This window comes from Suncus etruscus, chromosome 18 (assembly GCF_024139225.1).
Source record: "Suncus etruscus isolate mSunEtr1 chromosome 18, mSunEtr1.pri.cur, whole genome shotgun sequence".
NCBI classification, from domain to species: domain Eukaryota; kingdom Metazoa; phylum Chordata; class Mammalia; order Eulipotyphla; family Soricidae; genus Suncus; species Suncus etruscus.
This window is the reverse complement of record NC_064865.1, coordinates 47,051,685-47,062,168: the sequence shown is the minus strand read 5'-3', so window position 1 is coordinate 47,062,168 and position 10,484 is coordinate 47,051,685.

The following is a 10,484-nucleotide window of genomic DNA, read 5'->3' as shown; positions in this document are numbered from 1 at the left end:
TCTTTTTTTTTTTTTTATCAGGATGTAATTGTAAAGAAATTAAAAAAGTAAAATAAAACGACTTGTTACATAACCACCAAAGGTTGGTTTCTACCAACCTTTACTTTATTTAAAGCCTTAGTAGAAAATAAACCCTAGGGCCCCCCCGAGTGATAGTACTGTAGGGAGGAAGGGCATTTGCCTTGCAGGCCACTGACACAGGTTCGATCCCAGGCGTCCCGGTGGTTCCCCTCAACATGACCAGGAGTAAGCCCAGAGCATTGCTGAGTGTGGCCCAACAATAAAGGAAAAAAAATACACAAAACTCTTAAGCATTCCTTATGTAATGTTTTATATGTGTATGTATATATATATATTTTTGCTATTTCTTTTTAGCAATAACAGTTCAATAAGGTGGAAACCATTTGGTCTTTATAGGGGTTTGGAAGAAGCTATTTGACCTACCCCTTCCCACCCCCCTAAGACGACACTATTTTCTCCGCAGTCTTCCACCAGGACTTTATACTGAAGTACTTAGTCCCGTGCTTTTGGTGTCTCCGGGCTTCTTTTTCAGACAGTTGGGGAAATCCACCTACTAGAGGGAGAAGTTTCTGTTTAATTTTTTTTAGGACAGCTGGACCAGGATACTACTCCCATTAGCCAGAGAACCGGATTCTGGAGCATTTTTGCAAAACCTCATTGGATTGCAGCCATCCTTGTGCAAAAACAAACAAAAAAAAAAAAAAAGAAAGAAAAGAAAAAAAACCAATGTTCAGTTCACATTTTCATCTTGTTGATTTCTGCACTAGCCTTTCCTGCTGAAAGCAATTGTTTCTTTAAGTTTAAAATATTCTTGATGGGCCTAGGGTGGGGCAGGAGACAGGTGGAGAGATAACAAGCCCATTAAGTTACAAAAGATCTCCAGGGCAGCAGAGAAAAGTTATTTTCCTCAGTCCCCTGAGAGCCAGAGTGCAGTTGTAAAAAACCCCCTCTGGTCAAATAAAGGTTTTGGAGGAACTCTATGTACCGGAATGATAAAAGGTGATATAAAAAAAAATTAGAAAAACAAAGCAGGTGGTGAAGCAGAGGAATTGGGAATCATTTTTTGTTTTATTATTCAACACCCATCTTGCAATGCCACTGAAGAATTAATGTACTTAGATGAGCCAAAGAGGACAGGGAAGGAAGTGACTACAGAAGAACTCCAAGATTGGAGACATTTTGGCCTGGATCTCTCTTCTTCTGCCAGGCTTGGGTGTTCACTGCTTTGGGGACAATGATCTTATCAGGAAAGGGGGTGTTTGGGTCTTTTTTAGCCAGCAGTTTGGTTATTGTCTTAAGTAGATTGGGGAGCTCTACATGGAAATGAGAAGCCCCACTTTGGAATACCTAAGGGGCAGAACTCAGCTTTTGGCAAGGAGGCAGTTGTCCACTCCTTTTTCCCCTTCCCAAACAACCCTTGACTCCCAGTTTTTCTTCTTCCTGTTGGGCAGCAGGATTTGCTCACTTTGAAAGGGCTTTATTTTGGTGCCAAAGGGTACCTGGATGTCCCCTGGTTTTGAATGCCAGAGGAATTCCGGCATTCCTGTTTTAGGTGATTCACTGAGAACAAAGGTGAAGAAGAGGATTCTTTATTTTCCAAACCCGTTCTGACAAGAAGATGCATAATTCACACCCGCTTCAGCTGGGCAGACTCTCGGGTGCCCCCCCCACTCCCTGGCAGGTACCCTACGAGGCGTAGGTGCTGTTGACCTTTACTGTGGACGACAGTGAGTTTTGTTTTACATAAATGACAGGTGGATTCGGATCTAAGAACCAACCAGATCCCTTCTTCATGGATTTATGAACTTCAGCCATCAGCCCATGTAGCCTTGGGGCCATAAAATTTTTCTGAATTCAAAGTTTCAAGGTTATTAAGCACCAGATATTTCTGTCCAATTGCCCATTACAAATTTCGATTTGAAAAGCAATACTTGGGTAATCCTTTAGCTCTCTCTCAGCTGCTTTTGGCAGAGGCCAACACGTGTATCTCCACAGGCCTTGGGCAATTCGACGTGGCTTCTTGGGAAGGAAAGAGCCATAAAATACTTAAAAAGTTATAAATAGACTCCGGTTTGTCATATCCAAATTAGTACATAGGGATGGCTGCAGATCCTTGGTTCCGATCCCATGACACGATCAATATTATTTTATTACTTACAGTAAATGATTGTTCACTTTGTTCAAAATCTTTACCAGACTATAAAGATTAGAGCCAAACTCACATTTCACTTTCATTTCTCTCTTCCTTTCACCCTTCTTCACCCCATCTTTTATTAACAGTGGTTGTAAAGGCCAGAAGATACACACACACTGGATTCCACACCTGGGGAATGGCACACTTTTGTTTTATTTTTGTGGGGGGGGTTACACCTGGTGGCACTCGGGCTACTCCTGGCTCTGCATTCAGAAGTCGCCCCTGGCAGGCTCCAGGGACCATATGGGATGCTGGGAATCGAACTGGAATCCATTCCAAGTTGGCCTTGTTCAAGGCAAAAACGCCTTACCACTGTGCTTTTCCAGCCCCAGAAAGCGTACACTTTCTTTGTGACTCAGGAGGTCACGAAGGACTGAGTTATCCACATGGTATTGAATGTAACATATGGAATGTGCTAGGGATCGAAATCTCAGCAAGGTGGGTGCTCTACTCCTTAGCCATATCCCATTTTTCTCTTAACCATGGAATCAATTCCAGGCCAGGCAAAACTTTTTGAGAAAGGAGAGTAACATTTAATTAAGGTTGAAAAATGAAAACAGCTGTGGATATTTATGAAGGGGCCTACTCCAGCAATAGTATTACTCCAGCAAAAGTATTGCTGAAGGGCCAGAGCGGTGGCGCAGGTCATAAGGCATCTGCCTTGCGTGCACTAACCTAAGACAGACCATAGTTCGATTCCCCGCATCCCATATGGTCCCCCAAGCCAGGCGTGATTTCTGAGTGCATAGCCAGGAGTAACTCCTGAGCATCACTGGGTGTGGCCCAAATTCCTTCCTTCCTCCCTCCAAGAAAAAGTATTGCTCGACTAAACCTGCAGATAGCGCTGGTCTTGTCCATGTCCTTGGGTCTGTGCCATCAGCTAGGCCTTGAGAGAGTTCTACAGTGGAAACATTTACCAAAAACTCCTTTTCTCTTAAAGACACCTCCAAGATTAATGGGAAAAAGATTTTCTGATTAAAACCAACTCCTCACCAGACCCTTAAAATTAACCCAATAAGCTAAACAATGCATGACTTTGGTGAAAGCTTTTGGTGTTGGCTGTTTAGAGTCTATGACCTATTGTAGAGGGTTTTTTGGAACATGTTTATGAATATAAAAATACTTAATAGAAGGTCAGCGATAGTGCAGCGGTAGGGCAATTGCCTTGCATGCGCTGACCTAGGATGGACCGCGGTTCCATTCCCCCGGCGTCCCATATGGTCCCTCAAGCCAGAGTGATTGCTGAGTGCATAGCCAGGAGTAACCCCTGAGTGTCACCGTGTGTGGCCCAAAAACCAAAAACAACAACAACAAACAAACAAACAAAAATCAACAACAAAAAACCTTCATAGAAAATCAACATGTTTTCTGCCCTTTGGAGAAAGCCCATCTGTCTGTCTGTGTCTGTCTGTCTGTCTGTCTGTCTGTCTGTCTGTCTGTCTGTCTGTCTGTCTGTCTGTCTCTCTCTCTCTCTCTCTCTCTCTCTCTCTCTCTCTCGTGGTGTTCTGTGGTGGATGATGGGTAATTGTCTCGGGAACACATAGCCAATGTGTGCAATAGGTTATGGTTCTATTTTAGTGTGCAGGGGAACTGGCAACCAGAGACCTCGTCAGTTCATCTCAGACTCACCTCCGGGTGAATTCTGTTCATGCTGCATCTGACAACTGTGAGGTTAAGTCAAATTGAAAAGGAAATTGGTAGCTGTTATTCAGACATTAAAGCCAGACGTCTCTTTTCCATCTAACATTCAGCAACTAGAAAGCAGAACAAGCTTTTCTTCTTCAGGGATGAGAAAAGAACAAACCTGAACAATGAAAAGGCACCTTCAGCTGCACTGACCACCACCTTTGTCTCCCAAGCATTTGCTCTTTCCCTGGAAGGGGCTATAAGGGGTTCTGCTCTTTACCTTGTATTATATAACTTGGAAAGGCAAGAAGGTATTGGTATGTTTCAAACCCTCTGTGCGCCTCTTCACATTTTAAAATTCAGAGTGTACTTCGGTTTTAAGTCTTTAAACAGTGAGTCTCAGAGCCGCCAAGTTATTTTTAGGGAGTTGATGATACTAAATCCAAATGTATTGAATGACTTTGTTGATGACAGATTCATTCTAAGGATGTGGCTTGTATGCTGGGTAGAGGACAAGCTGGGTGGGGGGGGGGGGAATGAGAAAAGGAAGGAAGAAAGGAAGGAGGGGCAGCCCTTAATCCCGAAACAGGAGGATCCAGAGCCTAGGGGAGGGAAGAGTTTCCCAGAACTAAGATCTCTTTTAATTTATTTCATCAAAAAGCCATAAATGTCAATGATATTGTTTATGAAAAAAAAAAAAGACAGAAACGTAGGGCTTGGTAAAGCATGAGTCTTTCATGGCTAAAGCTTTGGGATCATTTTTTAAAATTTTTTATGATATCTTTATTTAAGCACCATGATTACAAATATGTTTGTAGTTGGGTTTCAGTTATAAAAAAGAACACCCCCCTTCACCAGTGAATCCTTCCCACCACCAATGCTCCTCATATCCGTCCTCCTCCATCCCCTGCCCCTAATTCCAGACAGGCATTCTATTTCTCTCATTCACTACCATTGTCATGATAGTTGTTAGTGTAGTTATTTCTCTAACTGCACTCACTTCCCTTTGTGGTATATATACCTTGGATTTAATCTCTGGCACCTCAAGTAAAGAAAGAAGAAAAGAACAAAGGTTCAGGAGTAGTAAGAACAAACCCCACAAGCAAACACGTCTTAGATTGGCGAACACTCAAAACACACTCAATTTTAGATATGTTTATGGGTCACCTTGGATTTATGAGACAGGCAGAACTATTATTTACTGAACTTTGAGACTACTTGACATTATTTTGTGAAACTGATCTTTACTCCGATTATGAAGAAAAACAGTTTCTGGACAGCAAATGATGAAAAAGCATAGAGAAAAAAAATCAAGATCACCACAATGCTAATCAGAATAACAGTCCTATTTTAGAAGATCTAAGCTCTAAGGTGTTTCACGTGCATAAATATATGCATTCAAGTGTGCAAACATAATTTGTTTTATCCTATCCTGATATCATGCTTTATAACCTAACACCCCCAACAAGTTTCTTGGTGAAACTTTCCCAAATATTAAAGATTTCTATGATTTATTTATTTCTGTTTATTTTCTGAGCCACAGGGGTCCTTCCTGGTGGTATTAGGGACTATATGGGATGTAAGAATCTAACCTGTGTCGATTTCTTGCAAGGAAAATGGCCTCCCTGCTGTGCTATATCAGTCAGAAATGGGTATATTACTAGGTCCATTCCCACAAATGTGTTTACCAGTCCATTTTTGTTAGACCTTTACATTGTTGCTAATTATTCCCACTTAGAAAGAACTCTGAAAAATACCAGAGTCTATTTCCTAAGGCAATTTCCAAATGTTTTGTTCATTGCTAAGTCCTTAACTCTTGGAATGCTTGTGAAACCACTTATTTGTTGAATAAATGAATACATTTTTACAAATTTCTGTTTCAGATTGAAGGTCATGTTCCTGGTTAGATCTTTAACACATATTGCCAAATTATTCTTTAAATAAGTAGCAACCAACGTGTGTGTGAATTTTCCAGAATCCTCACAAACATTGTCCTACAAGACAATGATTTTTGCTTGCAAGTTTAAAAAGAAAAACACAATTAAACTATCCCAAATAATTAGATGGAATTTAAAGACTTGGATATGACCTGAGCTAATCAAAATCCAAACTGGGCAGTAAACATTTTGGCTTCAGTACTGGAGAACTTTTGGTTATGGCAGCAAAACAAACGATAAATAAATAAACCAACCAGCAAACAAATGGGACTACAGCAAAGGACAGCATCAATAAAGTGAGAAGGCAAACTACTGAAACTGAGAACATACTTTCAATTTTCTATCTGATACAGCTTGAATATCTTTAATATGTTTAAACAATGTCATACAAGTCAATAGCATAAAACAATTCAATATAATTCAATATAGTGTTTTAACTAATTGTTTGGAGGGGTTAGATCACATCAGTTGTTCTTAGGTCTTTCTATTGGCTCTGAGCTCAGAGATCACTCCAGGTGTGACTTGAGGACCATAGGGTGCCAGGGACTAAACCCCAAGTCAGCTGCATGCTGAAAGCACCCTACCCATTGTACTATTCCTTCAGCACCCTCCAGCAATCCAATTTAAAAGAATGAAGAAGATCTGAAATGAACACTTTTCCAAGAAGATATATAGATAGCCAAGAGGTCCTTGAAAAGATACCCAACCTCACCAATCATTGGATAAATTCGAATCAAAACCATGGGGAGATGATACCACTTCACACTAGTTAGAATAAAGATGAGAAATACTGGTGAGGACGTGGGGGGAAATTTTTGAAATATTTTCTAACTTTTAGCATGGCTGTTTTGTTTTGTTTTGGGGCCATACCCAGTGGTGCTCAGGGGCTACTTCTGGTTCTGCACTTGTGATTTATTCCTGGTAGGTTCAGGAAACCATATTGGATATTAGGGATAGAATCCAGTTTGGCTGCATTCAAGGCAAATGCCCTGCTCACTGTACTATCTCTCCAGTCCTCGCTATTATTTTTGATCTAGTGCCACATGCATGTGAAACACGAAATGCCTCTGAGCCTCATCCTCAGTCTTTAATCACAATCTTTTAACTTACTGGATAAATACAAAGGTACTTGGGGGAATGCTCTTGGCTTGGGGATCATGTGTGTCAAGTCATCAAACCCAGCCTCCTGCATGTAAATCACATGCTCCTGTTATGTTATCTGTGATTCCTTGCTCAAATTTTTCAAGCCAATGCTATTTTATATATTTACTTATGTTTTTGAAGTTTGGGCTATAGCCACTGTATTCAAGACCTACTCCAGGATCAGAACATAAGTGTTCTTGGTGGGACCATAAGTGGTCTTTTGGGGACCGTAAGTTACCAGCAATCACATCCAGGCTTCTCCTGCATGGAAAGCATATACTCAACCGTTTAAGCTATCTTTCTGGTCCCAAATATTTATTGAGAGATGTTTTAATTCATTTCAAATATTTGAAAATTTTCTTGGAGGGCCATATATGGTGACAAGAATCAAACCAAGATTGGTCATGTCTAAGGCAAGCACATTACCTGCAGTACTCTCTTCAGCCCCAGTTATGTTCGAGTTATTGGGTTCTATTGAATTCCACACTAGTCAGAGATGTGCACTGTATGATAGCAAACCTTTGAAACCTGTTAAAACCTATTGAAACCTAGACTAGAGCCTACTTTGATGAATATTTCATGTGTACTTAAACATGAAGTGTATCGCCTCTTTCAAGAAGATGCCAAGAGGTGCTCAGGAGGGCCCACCATTTGACACACCATCATAGACACCAATAAACCTAGGCATCTCCAAATCCCAGGAAATACAATCGTTCATCTGTACACCAAAAAGACTGGGAAGATACTTAAGGTTGGTGTGTGTCTGAGCCAACTTTGAGTTAGTATTGTGAAATATTAAGTTGTGTGTGTGTGTGTGTGTGTGTGTTTTAATACACCTGGCAGTACTCAGTGACTACTCTTGGTTCTTCTATGCTCAGGAATTACTACTGGAGGTGTGATCTGGGGGACCAAATACTGTGCCTGGGCTCAGCCTGAGGTCGGCAGGTTATAAGGCAAGTATCTCATCCATCCCCCATTCTCTTTGACAGGCCTGAGACTAACCTTCTTAAGAGGTTGTTGAAAGTGAAAAAACATGCCAGCAGGACCTGTGATGGTTCTATGTGTTGAGTGTATCTGTGACAGGAGTCAGCAAACTTTCCACTGAGGAACAGAAAAGCAGTATGAGAGTATTGAAGGCACAAGCACTAAAACTGCTAGGAAAACAAAATATGAAGCTTTTTTGGATAATAAAAAGGCTCTGTTAAAAAGAAAATGCAGTATATTTTGCCATTTCTATAGTCTGTGAATATTAATAATAACAAGTTGCTAATTACTTTCCCAACTTTGTATTGCTAAGCCGATTCTTCTGAGTTGGTTTTGTTGGATTAGTTACAGAGAAAGGATTGTGATGGTTTCCATCTATTATTATTTGAGTTTTGCCTCTCAACGTTTAGCCTTGTTCAATTTCTTTTTGTTCTGTGTCTTGAGGAGATATTTTGAAGAGCATAATATTTATGATTCTTTATTGTTTAGCCTTTTAAGGTTATTATAAATCTCTTAGGCTCTCTTAAATTTATGATCAACTTTATATGATATTAATAAAGCCATGCTAACCTTAAATCCATGTTTGTCTAAAATAGTTTTTCTATTTTTTTTTTTTTTTAGTTTTTAGATTCTTTTACTTTAAATCTGTCTTTATGTTGTTGATTTATAGAAGCCTTTCACCTGATGTTTGGGGAGTTCACATGGTGTCGGTAGTAGAACTAGGGTTTCCTCCTTATAAAGCTTGTGCTCAGCTACTTCAAGCTGTTTCCCACACCCTGTCTATGTTTTTCTATTTATTTTGTATTTCTTGCAAAACACTTATGGTTACATCTAATATATATATATATTATTTTTTTAGTTGTTTATTTTTGGCTGTGTTCAGGGTTTATTCCTGGCTCTGCACTTAGGGATCATTCCTGGTAAAATTCTAATGCCATCTTAGTATTTAAATTGGAATATTGAATTCATTTACATGTAATGTTATTTTATTATAGGAAGGATTGCATTAAAGTAGCTCTATGTTAAGTAATTTTTTTCCTTTGAAGTATGTGTTGTGTTTAGACAGGTCGCTTTGATTCTGCTCAGATTTGGACTCAGCATTTAATATTTATTGTTATTTGAGGTTTAGGGGAGTCCCACATTCAGTGGTACTCAGAGTGCTTTTCACTCAGGGATCTTTCTTGGTAGTGCTCAGAGATCATATTGAATTCTGGGATTTAGTTGAGGCCTTCTACATGCAAGGCAAATGCTTTATGCTCTGTTTAATCTCTTTTCGCCCAGATTTCAAAATTATTTTTGGAGTGAATGGTTTTCATTTTTTTTTTTACTCCTAGAAAGTAGTCCTCACTCTTAAACGTGAAGTCTTGGCTCAAGGTCTTTTCCATTTTAATAGAGTAGAATTTTTTTGAGGGGGCACAGCCGGTGACACTCAGGGGTTACTCCTGGCTATGTGCTCAGAAATAGCTACTGGCTTGGGGGACTATATGATGGGACACCAGGGGATCGAATCGCAGTCTGCCCTAGGTCAGTTATGTGCAAGGTGAATGCCCTACTGCTGCACCACAGCTTCGGCCCCTAATAGAGTAGAATTTAATGACCTTCATAGCATTTTGCATCCTGTTTTTGGTGTTTTTGTTTGTTTTTAAATAATTTTATTGTGACCAAAGTGGATTACAAATCTTTCACAGTAATATTTTAGGTAATAGCAGCATTGAACCCCGGGCATTTCCACCACCAGTGTAGTCCTCCCTCCAACCCTGTTTCCAGCATGTATAAGTGGTTCCCTCTGTGTCTAGTTTGTTGTAGAATGAGTATCAATTCTGTTGTCATTGGCTTTGGATTTGGTGTTTAAGACTGATCTTTTTTTTCTACTCAATGTTCATACAACTGTTTGGTCTTGATACCATCCATTTTCCCCCTCAATTTATGAGGCAGAACAAGATGATTCAAGTTATGTGTTTGAAGTTATTCTGTTTGAAGGGAAAAAACAAAAGGGAAAAACAAAACAAAACAAAAAACAAAGAAGAAAACCCCAAAAATGCAAAAAACAAACAAACAAAAAAATCCGGGAGGGGTCCATCTAGAGCAGTGGTCCTCAAACTATGGCCCGCAGGCCACATATTGTATTTTTATTTGTTTTGTTTCTTCATTGCAAAATAAGATATATGCAGTGTGCATAAGAATCTGTTTATAAGTTTTGTTTTTATTATAGTCAGACCCTCCAATGGTCTGAGGGACAGTGAATTGGCCCCCTGTTTAAAAAGTTTGAGGACCCCTGATCTAGAGGGTTATAAATATCAATTTAAGACAAGAGAATAGATAAGGAAGAAAAACATCACAAAAAGACAAAAACAAAAATATATAAAAATCAAGAAAAGAAAAAAGAACAAACAAATAAGAAAACAGACAACCCCCCAAAGACCTACAATGACAAAAAACTGCAAAAAAAAAAAAAACACTACTGCAATACAGACAACAACCAAGCAATAATCACCAGCCCAAAATTTAAAAAAAAAAAAAAAAAGAGAAAGAAAAAAATTTGTGCTTCTTTCCCCACCTCTTTTGCAAAGACACAATAA